General features: G+C 31.8%; 2 long non-coding RNA genes across 2 annotated transcripts; both read right to left on the bottom strand.

Annotated features, from left to right (window-relative positions):
• Nucleotides 1-4,231: 4,231 nt before the first annotated feature.
• On the bottom strand, nucleotides 4,232-6,917 carry LOC116776193 (uncharacterized). Its single transcript, XR_004353890.2, has 2 exons — nucleotides 4,748-6,917; nucleotides 4,232-4,419 (listed from the first exon to the last, which is right to left on the bottom strand). It is a non-coding gene; the product is annotated as an uncharacterized LOC116776193 (long non-coding RNA).
• Nucleotides 6,918-10,394: 3,477 nt separating this feature from the next.
• On the bottom strand, nucleotides 10,395-11,520 carry LOC133318895 (uncharacterized). Its single transcript, XR_009752626.1, has 2 exons — nucleotides 10,833-11,520; nucleotides 10,395-10,504 (listed from the first exon to the last, which is right to left on the bottom strand). It is a non-coding gene; the product is annotated as an uncharacterized LOC133318895 (long non-coding RNA).
• Between the last annotated feature and the right edge of the window lie 5,637 nt (nucleotides 11,521-17,157).

The raw sequence follows: 17,157 nt of genomic DNA, 5'->3' as shown, positions 1-17,157 counted from the left end.
AAATTATACAAGAAATTTATATATTTGGAAACAATAGCTTTCGTCGACTAGAAGCATGGGTTAAGGATAATTCTAAAAAGAATGCCCTTTTTTATTTTTATTGTTCGGACATAACAGATAAACTGTTAAAATTTATTAAAAGTCGATTTTGTGATTTTAATTAAAATAAAAAGAAAAACATTGATAGATATTTTTCTTTTACAACGCTTACATTTTAATCACAGAGTCAGACTAGAAGTTTCTATTATAATGACACATATTGATATATCTCACCTGGTAGATTAAAGCCATATATTTTTTTTTCAGTTCTTCCGGCGTGTAGTCAGAAAATTAATAATTTCATGTGTAGCGCTATGGGGTAACGCATTCAGTCTGTTGATAGTTTTCAAAGTTTCAACAAAAGATTGATAATGAACTTCTTTGTCAGCCTCGTTCTTGTAGTGACGATTGTAATTCTTCATAAACAACTCGAATAATTCAGGAGCATTATTAATATCTTAATGTGGCTTATCTCCATTACAAATTGCTATAAATGCAATGAAAGGTAAGCAAATACCAGCCTTCATTGTGAAAACGTAAGGATGTTTTGGACAAACGCTTGCTGAATAATGAAACTGGGAAGCGAATCATTCAATACAAAATACATAAAAGTTAATAGAAAATTAGACACGTAACTATTATATTCATAGGTTTTTAAAGTATGACATTCACATGTGTACAATTTATATCCTGTTTTGACTCGATTGTAAGAAGGTAGTCAATGTGGTACCGGTATCTAAGATTTAAAGTGCTTGAAAGACTGTTTATCAGTGAACGATTCATTTACCTCTACAATATGATGTTGGAATTTGATATTCAACGGATGCCTAAGCTGAAGCTGTAAATCTTAATCGAATTTTAAACGAAGCAATACGCGGGTTTCTTTAAGTTGAGGTGTTACTTTTAAAACCTATGGTTTCGTTTCCACTTATAATTAGTTATCTCCAATAAAATCTAAAAAAGGTTACAGGCGTGAATCTTTAACCTTACTAAAAAAAAAAAACAAGGTAAAAGTGACATGTTTCACAGGTTAGGTTTATTTTATTTTATGGCTTCTTATTTACGATAACATGGCTTAAAAAAGAACCAAATTTTTGATGTCAAACAAAATAAGAATAACAAATAATTTATTGTAGTTATTATAATTCACTCATAAATGCACTCACAACTTTGTATAATTGAGAGGGAGTATTTATATTTTTTATACTAATATTCAATATTATGTCATACTTTATATGAACTCCAAAACTGTGTTTTATAAATTAAAAATAAACTTTTATCTATGTTCAAATAATATACGAGTTCTATGTTACTTTTCGTGAGACGAAAATATAAGTTATTGGGTCTTATGTAATATTTTTTCTCTAAATTTTAAGATGATTCCACATACCAAGTTACAAACATGAATTTACTAGAGTTATCAGGTTTTAAACAGAATATTATTTCAAAAGTAACTTCTATTATTTAATTTAAAATCGTTTTTTTTTATATAAAACGATTACTGTTTTTGTTTTTTAACGTGTAAAACACTGACGTTTTTGCACAGCAAGTACCACAATTATTTGATAATATTTTTAGTATTACAACAATTTTATAAGACAGGATAGAATAGTGGGAGTTAATTTTTAACGCGCAGGAACGGTTTGTATATACATACTAATATTTATCGTACTTTTCTATGCACTGTCTCTACAGCCTTAAGCAGTTCGAACCTCTATCTTATTCAGAATCAAAAGTATAATACTAAATGAAATAATTAAGATATGATTTTATTCTGTTCTTATAACATATTTTATAAAAATAGGAATTTCATATTTTATATTCCATATTTTTGTTTCTTTTAATTGCGTTGAAATGTTTGAACTACCGTGGAGACAAGACTGATGAAATGCAACATATATTAAATTATTTCATATTGACAAGGCTTACTAATAAATAAATAAAAATATGAAGCGTTCTTTTTCAGCTGTGAAAATTCTAAGCAGCTGGTGTAGTTTTCTTTTTCAGTACCGCTGCTCATTGTATTTACTTGTATTCTAGTATCAATCAATACATAAAATATAACTGGATATTGTGAAAATACCTTAAATAACTTGGTTGTGGTATTTCCATGAAATACTAATTATTTAAAATGAAAGTAATTTTAGATATTTTTTTGTTCTCATAATGTTTACATATCCCTTAAAGTAAATTTTATATACAACCATTAAAAAACGATAGTCCAACTACTTAAAAAAAACGTCAAATAATTAAGAGGAAGTATAAATCAAGTATTAAGTATAAGAGGATGGACAGAAGGATTTATTGATGTTTGCGACGTTTGCTTGATTGCGGCTGACAAACAGCTAAAGGTTACAGAAAAAACATATACCTTACTAAAACATATATAATAAATAAAAATACACAACTAGAACTTATAACTATAGGATATACGTAGGATTACATAATTGGCCCGATTATAAGATAGCAATGCCATCATATTGCTTGTGTCGTTTCAGAAATCTTCTGTTTCACGGGATCATTCCGCGGAGTCAGCCGTCAATTTCTATATGATATTTCGTACATACAAAGGTATCACCCCGGGGATATTCGATCAATTGCTACATATGTTTCGTGAATCTAACAACATCATAGAGAAAATTTAAAAAAAATAATGAGTGTAATATTTTATTTATTTATCCATAACGTAAGAGGAGAGGATGCTACGAATGTTTATTGTCTTTATATATATGTATATAATAGTTTGAAGTAAATAATATTCCTATCACAAAATAATACTATCTAATACCGTCACTTTTTTCAGGAAAAAAAAATATTTTTTTCAGAGATTAAAATCATACAATTCACATAAAAATTTTGCTTATTATAAAAATGAACGAAAAAATTCCAATACTGTATCAAATTTACTTTCATTGTGTAGGTCAAGTAAATAGTTTTATTATATATAATACATTTTTAATTATACGTTAAAATATTAACATAGACATTAAGCTAGATTAGGTAGATATTAAGGTAAAATATTAAGATAAATAAATTAAAAATACGATACGAACGTTATTTCAATGAGAACTGGAAGTGTCTAAAAAATCTTGAAACAGTAAAATATTAAAACTGGTGTTAGGTAGCATTCAAAGATATTTATGGTGTACTCCATCACCAAAATTGGCGACCGATCATAGATTGAAATAATATTTTTCATCACGACCTTCCCATATTCATCTATCCGACGAATAAATAAAGGTAATAATGGCTTTGTTCAATGGATTCCTCGGTAAGGGTTTTGAATAAAACTTTGACATTTTAAGTATGATGAAAATGACGAAACCTGACAAGTATCCTATAAATGTAAGAAATTATGATGATTAATATACACAACAGCGACAAAGTTTTACTAGGTTTGAATTTAATAAAATGAGAACCCAATAAAACGTGGGATTCGATAATCGAAAAACGGCTTTACAACGAGTCGGTGTATGCAAACCTGATTATGATAGTGGTTTGTTATACATTGTACAAACACAGAGGAAAATTAGTATAAAATTCGAGGAACATGTCTGAGATATTATTAGAGACGCGCATCAATGTGAGTATTCAGTAAAAATATTGTGTTAAGGCCAAGAAATTGCACCCGTTTTGACACAACAAAAATGCTCCCCCGTAAAACCATACACTAGTCAGCCATAGCCATATACCAAGGTTAATGTACTGAAGGCTAATGACATTATAAAAAAGCCTAACTTCAATAGAAAACACCACTGGAAATTATTTAGAACTTGGATTCCCCTCATCAAAAATATGAAATACCATACGTGTGAGCACATTACTGAACCTCAAGACAGCGCATTTGGTGTGCATACAGAGTGATATCTGATAAACTAAGAAAATCTTTAGCAGTAGATAACAAAAACAAAACTAGCTGTCATTTATCCCATCTGCCTGTGGTCATGGTTACTGTAAAGTAAAAAAACGTGGAAAACAATGTGTAGTATCAAAATACTAGAACTAAATTTTGAAAACATAATAATATTGAATTGTCTAACGTGTCTTATTATTATTTATCATTATTCGTTGACGAATATTCTCAAAGAACTTGGCAGCGTTTACTCGGTGCGTTTGCCTTTGACAGAGTTCTTCTATTAGTACTGGCAATTTGAGTCATAAGGTTTAGAGTTTCTTTAATAACATAAAGAAATTGAAGTGGAAATAAGCTCACATGCTTTATTTATACAAAAATTAACTTTCATTAAAATTGTTAGTTAATGAAACAAAAATTTGAGAACAGTTTTATTGGCATGATAAGACGGTTGTCATAATGATGACCGATTTCAACTTGTCCAATGTTTTAAAACAAAATCAGCGTTTATGTACACTAATTGTTATCTGAAACAATTAAAATAATAATTATTACAAAAGCAATAGCGGTACAAAATGTATATTTTGTATTTTTATAAGAACCTCTTATATCGAAACATATTTCTGATAACTAGCTACACGCGATAACACTTGTGACGAAATTATAAACGCTAGCTTTTTTTGCGTCATTACAGGTACACATTGTTATGTTGTTACACGGTTACGGTAATAGGCTGTACATACGTACAACCTTAGGTATCTTGTGTAGATTTTATAAAAATTACTAGCGTACATCGATAAACAGTTTCATTCAGCAACGTATACATACAAATTACAAATTTAAAATATTCCTTACCTCATGATAATAAACCATGAATTTGTTTCAGTTCTTCCGGCGTGTAGTCAGAAAATTTGTTAATGTCATGTGTAGCGCTATGGGGTAACGCATTCAGTCTGTTGATAGTTTTCAGATTTTCAACAAATGCCTGGTAATGAGCTTCTTTGTCAGCCTCGTTCTTGTAGTGACGATTGTAATTCTTCATAAACAACTCGAATAATTCAGGAGCTTTATTAATATCGTAATGTGGCTTGTCTCCATTAGAAATTGCAATAAGTGCGATGAAAAATAAACAAATAACGGCCTTCATTATGAAAACGTAGGTATGTTGTGGACAGACGAGAGCTAGCTTATGAGACTGGGAAGCAAATCACTCTCTTATATAGCCACAATACAGATAACATAATAGGTAATAATATATTAGTCACGTAGCTATTATTTTCACAGCTATTTATTTGTATCATTTGCTATTTTATCAAGGAATTTACAAAGTTCGGTTAATAACCTAACCACCCGCAGTTTGACTACTTTGTAATTTTATATTTTATGTATTTTTTTAAATAACTATAAATCAAAACAGCAGTTAATCACATGCTGTATGTTTGGCCATCATGAATAGTTCATAGATCTTCTTAGAGTCAAAACTTTACAAGGAAATAAAGGTTCTGTATGAAAAACCCAGCGTGTGGCAAGGACCAAGATATATGATATTTTAAGAACTCTATCGACTCTAGAAGATAAATACGTTAATATTGTAGCAATAATTAATTACGTATTGGAGCACAAAATAACAAAGTAGGGTTCGAATCATGTAAGAAGGCTCAAGATTCCGAAATATTAAAGTTTTTATTAACATACATTTTGGAAATATTAAGTACCAATTTTGTTGATAGTGTGACTATTTCGATTTCGTAACCACATTTGTCTTTTTTGGGTTCATATACGCATATTTTTAAACATGGGTATAGAAATCCTAAAATATAGTTTGTTTATATTTTTTTTCAAGTAGCTTATCTTAATTTAAGACAAAAAAAAATCAAAACAGTATTTATCAGAATGCTTTCTCAATATGCAAAAATTATAATTGATTTGAACGTATTCCTAGGTATAAGCATGATATATGATTACTTTAACGTGTCTTAATTATTATCAGAAACAATAAAAAATAATATTATAATCATTTTTTTTTAATTTACTTAGAAGTATTCGTAATAGTTTATATATTTTTGACAAATCGCTATTTTATTATATAGCGACTAATTCCAAATACTCGCATATATGTTGGATAGACTATTGTTTACCTAACATTTTATAATGTGATAAATGATACAAGAAATATATGTATATATCTGGAAACAACAGCTTTCTTCGACTAGAAGCATGGGTACGTTAAGGATAATTCTAAAAAGTATGTCCTTTTTTATTTTTATTGTTCGGATTTATGTCCGTTATCTGTTTTAATTTATAGACTTTTAATAAATTTTAACTATTTTGTGATTTTAATTAAAATAAAAAGTAAAACAACGATAGATATTTTTCTTTTACAACGCTTACATTTTAATCACAGAGTCAGACTAGAAGTTTCTATTATAACGACACATATTGATATATCTCACCTGGAGGATTACAGCCATATATATTTTTTTCAGTTCTTCCGGCGTGTAGTCAGAAAATTTGTTAATGTCATGTGTATCGCTATGGGGTAACGCATTCCGTCTGTTGATAACTTTCAAAGTTTCAACAAAAGCTAGATAATGAACTTCTTTGTCAGCCTCGTTCTTGTAGTGACGATTGTAATTCTTCATAAACAACTCGAATAATTCAGGAGCATTATTAATATCTTAATGTGGCATATCTCCATTACAAATTGCTATAAATGCAATGAAAGGTAAGCAAATACCAGCCTTCATTGTGAAAACGTAAGGACGTTTTGGACAAACGCTTGCTGGCTAATGAAACGGGGAAGCGAATCATTCAATACAAATAACATAAAAGTTAATAGAAAATTAGACACGTAACTATTATATTCATAGGTTTTTAAAGTATGACATTCACATGTGTACAATTTATATCCTGTTTTGACTCGATTGTAAGAAGGTAGTCAATGTGGTACCGGTATCTAAGATTTAAAGTGCTTGAAAGACTGTTTATCAGTGAACGATTCATTTACCTCTACAATATGATGTTGGAATTTGATATTCAACGGATGCCTAAGCTGAAGCTGTAAATCTTAATCGAATTTTAAACGAAGCAATACGCGGGTTTCTTTAAGTTGAGGTGTTACTTTTAAAACCTATGGTTTCGTTTCCATTTATAATTAGTTATCTCCAATAAAATCTAAAAAAGGTTACAGGCGTGAATCTTTAACCTTACTAAAAAAAAAAAACAAGGTAAAAGTGACATGTTTCACAGGTTAGGTTTATTTTATTTTATGGCTTCATATTTACGATAACATGGCTTAAAAAAGAACCAAATTTTTGATGTCAAACAAAATAAGAATAACAAATAATTTATTGTAGTTATTATAATTCACTCATAAATGCACTCACAACTTTGTATAATTGAGAGGGAGTATTTATATTTTTTATACTAATATTCAATATTATGTCATACTTTATATGAACTCCAAAACTGTGTTTTATAAATTAAAAATAAACTTTTATCTATGTTCAAATAATATACGAGTTCTATGTTACTTTTCGTGAGACGAAAATATAAGTTATTGGGTCTTATGTAATATTTTTTCTCTAAATTTTAAGATGATTCCACATACCAAGTTACAAACATGAATTTACTAGAGTTATCAGGTTTTAAACAGAATATTATTTCAAAAGTAACTTCTATTATTTAATTTAAAATCGTTTTTTTTATTATATAAAACGATTACTGTTTTTGTTTTTTAACGTGTAAAACACTGACGTTTTTGCACAGCAAGTACCACAATTATTTGATAATATTTTTAGTATTACAACAATTTTATAAGACAGGATAGAATAGTGGGAGTTAATTTTTAACGCGCAGGAACGGTTTGTATATACATACTAATATTTATCGTACTTTTCTATGCACTGTCTCTACAGCCTTAAGCAGTTCGAACCTCTATCTTATTCAGAATCAAAAGTATAATACTAAATGAAATAATTAAGATATGATTTTATTCTGTTCTTATAACATATTTTATAAAAATAGGAATTTCATATTTTATATTCCATATTTTTGTTTCTTTTAATTGCGTTGAAATGTTTGAACTACCGTGGAGACAAGACTGATGAAATGCAACATATATTAAATTATTTCATATTGACAAGGCTTACTAATAAATAAATAAAAATATGAAGCGTTCTTTTTCAGCTGTGAAAATTCTAAGCAGCTGGTGTAGTTTTCTTTTTCAATACCGCTGCTCATTGTATTTACTTGTATTCTAGTATCAATCAATACATAAAATATAACTGGATATTGTGAAAATACCTTAAATAACTTGGTTGTGGTATTTCCATGAAATACTAATTATTTAAAATGAAAGTAATTTTAGATATTTTTTTGTTCTCATAATGTTTACATATCCCTTAAAGTAAATTTTATATACAACCATTAAAAAACGATAGTCCAACTACTTAAAAAAAACGTCAAATAATTAAGAGGAAGTATAAATCAAGTATTAAGTATAAGAGGATGGACAGAAGGATTTATTGATGTTTGCGACGTTTGCTTGATTGCGGCTGACAAACAGCTAAAGGTTACAGAAAAAACATATACCTTACTAAAACATATATAATAAATAAAAATACACAACTAGAACTTATAACTATAGGATATACGTAGGATTACATAATTGGCCCGATTATAAGATAGCAATGCCATCATATTGCTTGTGTCGTTTCAGAAATCTTCTGTTTCACGGGATCATTCCGCGGAGTCAGCCGTCAATTTCTATATGATATTTCGTACATACAAAGGTATCACCCCGGGGATATTCGATCAATTGCTACATATGTTTCGTGAATCTAACAACGTCATAAAGAAAATTTAAAAAAAATAATGAATGTAATATTTTATTTATTTATCCATAACGTAAGAGGAGAGGATGCTACGAATTTTTATTGTGTGTCACTTTATATATATGTATATAATAGTTTGAAGTAAATAATATTCCTATCACAAAAGAATACTATCTAATACCGTCACTTTGTTCAGGAAAAAAATTTTTTTTTTTTCAGAAATTAAAATTATACAATTCACATTAAAATTTTGCTTATTATAAAAATGAACGAAAAAATTCCAATACTGTATCAAATTTACTTTCATTGTGTAGGTCAAGTAATTAGTTTTAATATATATTATACAATTTTAATTATACATTAAAATATTAACATAGACATTAAGCGAGATTAGATAGATATTAATGTAAAATATTAAGTTAAATAAATTAAAAATACGATACGAACGTTATTTCAATGAGAACTGGAAGTGTCTAAAAAATCTTGAAACAGTAAAATATAAAAACTGGTGTTAGGTAGCATTCAAAGATATTTATGGTGTACTCCATCACCAAAATTGGCGACCGATCATAGATTGAAATAATATTTTTCATCACGACCTTCCCATATTCATCTATCCGACGAATAAATAAAGGTAATAATGGCTTTGTTCAATGGATTCCTCGGTAAGGGTTTCGAATAAAACTTTGACATTTTAAGTATGATGAAAATGACGAAACCTGACAAGTATCCTATAAATGTAAGAAATTATGATGATTAATATACACAACAGCGACAAAGTTTTACTAGGTTTGAATTTAATAAAATGAGAACCCAATAAAACGGGGGATTCGATAATCGAAAAACGGGTTTACAACGAGTCGGTGTATGCAAACCTGATTATGATAGTGGTTTGTTATACATTGTACAAACACAGAGGAAATTTAGTATAAAATTCGAGGAACATTTCTGAGATATTATTAGAGACGCGCATCAAAGTGAGTATTCAGTGAAAATATTGTGTTAAGGCCAAGCAATTGCACCCGTTTTGACACAACAAAAATGCTCCCCCGTAAAGCCATACACTAGTCAGCCATAGCCATATACCAAGGTTAATGTACTGAAGGCTAATGACATTATAAAAAAGCCTAACTTCAATAGAAAACACCACTGGAAATTATTTAGAACTTGGATTCCCCTCATCAAAAATATGAAATACCATACCTGTGAGCACATTACTGAACCTCAAGACACAGCGCATTTAGTGTGCATACAGAGTGATATCTAATAAACTAAGAAAATCTTTAGCAGTAGATAACAAAAACAAAACTAGCTGTCATTTATCCCATCTGCCTGTGGTCATGGTTACTGTAAAGTAAAAAGACGTGGAAAACAATGTGTAGTATTAAAATACTAGAACTAAATTCTGAAAACATAATAATATTGAATTGTCTAACGTGTCTTATTATTATTTATCATTATTCGTTGACGAATATTCTCAAAGAACTTGGCAGCGTTTCCTCGGTGCGTTTGCCTTTGACAGAGTTCTTCTATTAGTACTGACAATTTGAGTCATAAGGTTTAGAGTTTCTTTAATAACATAAAGAAATTGAAGTGGAAATAAGCTCACATGCTTTATTTATACAAAAATTAACTTTCAATAAAATTGTTAGTTAATGAAACAAAAATTTGAGAACAGTATTTATTGGCATGATAAGACGGTTGTCATAATGATGACAGATTTCAACTTGTCCAATGTTTTAAAACAAAATCAGCGTTTATGTACACTAATTCTTATCTGAAACAATTAAAATAATAATTATTACAAAAGCAATAGCGGTACAAAATGTATATTTTGTATTTTTATAAGAACCTCTTATATCGAAACATATTTCTGATAACTAGCTACACGCGATAACACTTGTGACGAAATTATAAACGCTAGCTTTTTTTGCGTCATTATAGGTACACATTGTTATGTTGTTACACGGTTACGGTAATAGGCTGTACATACGTACAACCTTAGGTACCTTGTGTAGATTTTATAAAAATTACTAGCGTACATCGATAAACAGTTTCATTCAGCAACGTATACATACAAATTACAAATTTAAAATATTCCTTACCTCATGATAATAAACCATGAATTTGTTTCAGTTCTTCCGGTGTGTAGTCAGCAAATTCGTTAATATCATATGTTGCACTTGAAGATACAGCATTTTGTCTGTTGATAGTTTTCAGATTTTCAACAAATGCCTGGTAATGAGCTTCTTTGTCAGCCTCGTTCTTGTAGTGACGATTGTAATTCTTCATAAACAACTCGAATAATTGAGGAGCTTTATTAATATCGTAATGTGGCTTGTCTCCATTAGAAATTGCAATAAGTGCGATGAAAAATAAACAAATAACGGCCTTCATTATGAAAACGTAGGTATGTTGTGGACAGACGAGAGCTAGCTTATGAGACTGGGAAGCAAATCACTCTCTTATATAGCCACAATACAGATAACATAATAGGTAATAATATATTAGTCACGTAGCTATTATTTTCACAGCTATTTATTTTTATCATTTGCTATTTTATCAAGGAATTTACAAAGTTCGGTTAATAACCTAACCACCCGCAGTTTGACTACTTTGTAATTTTATATTTTATGTATTTTTTTAAATAACTATAAATCAAAACAGCAGTTAATCACATGCTGTATGTTTGGCCATCATGAATAGTTCATAGATCTTCTTAGAGTCAAAACTTTACAAGGAAATAAAGGTTCTGTATGAAAAACCCAGCGTGTGGCAAGGGCCAAGATACTTGATATTTTGAGAACTCTATCGGCTCTAGAAGATAAATATGTTAATATTGTAGCAATAATGAATTACGTATTGGAGTACAAAATAAAAGAGTAGGGTTCGAAAAATGTAAGAAGACTCAAGATTCAGAAATATTAAAGTTTTTATTCGGCAAGACGAAAATGCTAAATATCAGATCCATGCAATGAGCTTAGAATTGCAGACGAGTGGTTACACATAGGAGATTTTTGCATCCCATTAGCACTTAAATGGCGCCCCTTAATTGATGATTAGTCACAAGCACTGCTAAAATTTTATCTCAATGGTTTCAGATGACTCTATCATTAAAGCGGCTTCGGATTGGACTATAATGATAGTCACGTATGATAGACAGTATAAAATCCCAGAGGATATTTGTGTGTCGGCGTCTAGACCGGATATATTTTTAGATTCACGAATTTTAAAGCGCGTTGTGCTAAAAGAGGTACCGTTTTGATAGGAAACCAAAATCTCCAAAGACTATGCCATCAAGGTCAACAAGTATTACGTCTTCACTAATGAACTCACTAAGAAAAGGCAGCCCTAGTAGGATCGTTCAAATTTGGTTTATAGGGAGAGGAGCTGGGATGATGACGATGAGCGTTTAACGCACGTTAGATAAGGGCCCTTAAGTATACATCTGAATCGCAAGCACTGGTGAAGCACCCATCCCAGCAATGCGATAAACCCAGCACCCTCATGTTGAATCCATGAAATGCTGAGAAGTTTTGTCGCAGAGGAAAAATTAAAAAAAGTGTTGGCCTAGAGGTTAAACACCGACCTCTTACGCATGAGGTTGCGGCTTCGACACCTTAAAAGTAAAAATGTTTAACCGAATCATTAATACTTTCCAAGAGTATTTAGATATCACTGAAAGATGGTGAAGGAAAACATCGTGAGGAAACCTGAACTCATAGTTTAAAATTATAAGTTTGAAATAGGGAGTCGGCCTTGAGTAAGCATGGAAATTAATGCTCTAACCCTCTCAATGTGAAAAATCTTTGCTTAACAGTAGGCTCCGATTGGCCGATGATCACATTATTATATTACGTTATCTTTCTGTAAATCAAAGTTTATTATAATTATTTATTACTCAAGACTTCTAAGTATAAGTTTTCTTTTGAAATTTAAATTATATATATAGACATTAAGTTATTCGTTTATTTGATTTTTTTATTAAATATTTGAATTACATTATTTTTAATACACTATTTAGCTTGTTAAGTCTATGCAAGAATTTTTTAGAGAAAGCTTTAATTTTTTTTTATTTATCTTAGAGAGAAAATATTCCACACATGAAAAGAAAATAAAAATACCACTTATATAAATATTTAATTCTGTTAAAAATCTTAAGGTGACCAAGTTTAATATTAGTTTTTATTATTCCTATGGCAACGTATTTTTACCTCGTATTGACCTTGCTTTATATATATGTCGGCGCAACGACATTTAACAAACCATTATAAAGGGTAGTTGTTTCATATGTATAGTTGTTTCATATGTATTTCACTTTAGAGGGTAGATGTGACATAAACAATGTCAAGGCGTTAGTAATAACTTTAACAAAATTATTTGTTTTATAGATCGTCGTACGATTTGTATTGAAGGAAAGTAAATGACAATTCGTATCGTGATTTGTAATATGTAAAGATAAGTTATTTTGTGAGTTTTAGTAAAACACAAACTTAAACAGTAACCATTTTGTAATCAACGTTATTCAATTATGATTTCTTTAAATTTTAAATGGCAATATAAAGTTTAGTTGGTTTAATAATTGATTACGAAAACATTTTGTAATAATTACTATTTATTTGAATTACTACGAATAATCTTTGTAAGTTATTATTTAAAATTAAGAGTAAATGTAATGACTCCACGAAAACCATTTATATTCGGAGACATCTGTGGCGAGGACACAGTGGTGTGAGAGCTATCCAGGAGAAATTACTAAGTGTTAGTTAAAGTTGAAAATAAAGTGGTGTGAGTAAGTGAGAGTGCTTTATTGGTGAAAATGGATAACCTGATAGGTGGAAATAGTGTTATGTGACGATAACATCGCTGACGTCACAGCTCCTAATAATCAACTTGGACATGGCTCTTCGACATCAGAAGCGGGATTACCCACTTCTACTCGTCCATCTGACAATACTGGAGGCTCTGTTGCAGGGGTAAATACCGGATTATTAATTTTTTAAATGCTAAAAGTGATAAAGCGTATGTCGATCGTACTCCTGGTCAACCAGAAGCCAAAATTAAAATTACTGATACCTGCCATCATATGACCGGGACATGAATGTTGGAATCAGAGAATGGTGTCAACATATTACAACTGCAATGGAAACCTATAACTTTACTGATTACGAAATCAGAATAAAGGTCCGGATTCTACTCAGAGGACGCACAAAGTTATGGGTTGACAATTGGTTATTATTTACAACAACGTGATCGGAATTGCGGGATGTCTTGATTACGACTTTTTCACATCGAACCAGAGACTGGATACTCGCGGGACATCGTTCGTTTTAAAGAACATAACTATGATAATACTAAGGATATTACGCAATTTTTTTGTCACAAGCGTGGGTTCTATGGCGACGTATAAGAAAGGCAGTGATTGTTGTATAGGGGATGAACGACTGCGAATCGAATTACTAAATGTTAGAGCGTCATCAGTACCCGAATTGATTTCTGTGGCATCGCCGATACGATACGTGAAACGGTCTCACCCTAATACATTGATTACATTACAAGGAACTATAAAACGAACAAATTTAGTACATTTGAAAGGTCTGAGACAATTTACAGTAGTGTCGCTATCAACATTAACAACAGTATGCGTTATAAATGATCTTCGAACAGAGATTCAGTTTCATATTGTACCTGACAGTGAAATATGTTCAGATGTTTTAATTGGAATGAATTTGATTGAAAACACGAACTTTAGTGTGATAATAAACTCACATGGTGCTATTTTTCTTCACCAACCTGCTATACGTCATGTGATGTCTAGGAGTGATAAATTTAATAATTTAAATTGCAACCTAAATGAACTGAAGAAGATCTATTAATTAGATTAATAATTTTGCTCAACAAATATGAAAATCACGTGTTAAACACGGAAGTACTACAAATACGTCAAAGATAACGATAGATATGTAGAACGTAGACCATATCGATTAAGTCCTGTGAGGAGGGAAACAGTTCGTTCAATTATTAAGGAATTACTTGAACATAAAATTATTCGAGAAAGAAACAGCACCAACAGAGCTGTGTACAGATGAAGACTGTGTAAGATGTAGCTGTAGTATATATGAATAAAAAGAAAAAAAAACTGCTGACGCGGAGAGCCGGTACCACTCTTATGAGCTCGAGACTCTGGCAGTAGTACGGACAACAAAACATTTTCGACACTATTTATACTGTCGAAAGTTTAAAATTGTAATGCTTTGAAAGCATCCAAACATAAAAAGGATTTACTTCCGTGAATTCATAGATGTAGAAACCCATCTAATGAAATATCTGTCAATATGATAAGCAAAGACATGAAATGGTTACAAATAGAACGAAGACTCGATGATTTACTTCGTCCTTTAATAAGATAGCATGAGCAGCGACCACGCAGCCGCAAACTATACACTAAGAGAAGGTGTCCTAAAGAAAATTTTAACAGATCCTGTGCTTGGCCAACATGAAGTCATTGTCGTTCCTATCATCATTTCAGGGGAGTATAGTAAATTCATTTAAATGAAACTAATATTTTTCGGATGTACGCGTGCTTTAATTTTGTTAAAATTACAGGCTCCCGACGTTTCGGTTACTTTTCAGCAACCGTGATCACGGGCAGACGAGATTTAATAAATTCATTTCACATCGCATTACATCACCCAGGATGGGAGAGAACTCTTCAAAAAATAAAAGACATATGTTTTTGATAAAATGAGTACTTTAATCGGAAGATTTGTTGAAAATTTTATAATTTGCAGAACATCAAAAAAAACGTCAGGTAGCAACAAGTACGACTTCATCCAATCCAGAAACCCACGGCAGCATTTCAAGTAGTACATATGGACATTACCTGGAAATTAGGAACTAGGAGTAGTGAAGGATCAGTCTCGCAGCCTTGAAACGATTAGTACTTTGGGAGCAAGATACATTCAATCGCACCAGGAATAAGCCGAGCTAAAGGACAGCTTGAAAGTATCATGAGCACTTTAAAAAATGCCCTAACTATTATAAAAATTACACTACCGAAAACTGGCAGACTGCTCTTGAAGCATTGCAACTCTCGTTTAATTGCACGCCTCATAGAGTTACTGGAGTTGCACCTCTAACTCTTCTCACTCGTCGGCAGCATTGTGTGCCATCGGAACTATTAAGGTTAATTGATTTTGAGAATGAATTTATAAATTTTGATGTATTGGAGGAATATGTGCAACAGAAAATGTTGGCTTCGGCGAAATATGATAAACAGAGTTTTGAAAAAAAAAGCAAGGGTAAGCTACGTTCATTTAAAAGAGGTGACGATGCACTAATCAAAACTAATCCTCGTCAACAAACTTCTTTGGATCTGAAAAATACTGAACCATACGAAATATACAAAATATTGGAACATGATCGTTACATGCTAAAACGTGTAACCGGTAGAGGCCGGCCGCGTAAGTTAGCTCATGATCAATTACGTCCAGCACCAAATCCAGCAGCAGCAGGAACCGTGTCGGCGGATCAGATTGATGATCCTCCACATTACGACAGTCCATTAAATGTTGAAGCTTCTAAAAATTTAGAAGTTGAATCCAATGAACGATCAATAAACTTGGTCCAACATTCATTGCTTAGTAAAGTATCAATTTATTGACAATTGTCTTTATCAAAAGATCTCTCAAGTTGAGGAACTTGACATGAGGTCAATAAAAAAAAAAAAAAAAAAAAATAATAATAATAATTTTAGAACCTGTACTAAAATATTACCTTTCTTCAAATCTTTTAGAGCCTCTGTGGACCACGGACAAAAGTCCTAGACCACAGCATCGACCTACCTCAATCCCTTAGAGCCCCTGTGGACCACGGCGTACAAGACCGCCCAGACCACAGCAACATCATAAAATCAATATCCTCTGTGGACCACGGACAAAAGTCCCAGACCACAGCATCGACCTACCTCAATCCCTTAGAGCCCCTGTGGACCACGGCGTACAAGACCGCCCAGACCACAGCAACATCATAAAATCAATATCCTCTGTGGACCACGGCGTACGAGACCGCCCAGACCACAGCATCGACCTTTTTTTTTTTTTTTTTTTTTTTTTTTGATGACGCAGGGAAACTCTTTTTACGAGCCGTCTCACCGGCCTTGGTGGGGCCGGAGAGGATGTGTGAGACTCGACCTGGGCAGGTCCCTACTCACTAAAACCACTGCGAAAGCCATCGGCCGCTATGTTGGTGCACCCCGGATCTGTCAGCGACAGGGCACACCAGCGACTGGCCGGTCCTGGCAAAGACCGGACTTACTCCCTCGGAGAAAGGGGGCGATCCCGGCAATTAGGATCGCCCCGACGACGCCGGGCTTTCACAGGAGCCGGGTTACCAGCCCGACCCCAGCCCGGGGCGCAGGGGCGCTATTGG

This window comes from Danaus plexippus, chromosome 8 (genome assembly GCF_018135715.1).
Source record: "Danaus plexippus chromosome 8, MEX_DaPlex, whole genome shotgun sequence".
NCBI lineage: Eukaryota > Metazoa > Arthropoda > Insecta > Lepidoptera > Nymphalidae > Danaus > Danaus plexippus.
Note: the sequence above shows the minus strand (reverse complement) of the source record. Positions and strands in the feature narration are given on the sequence as shown.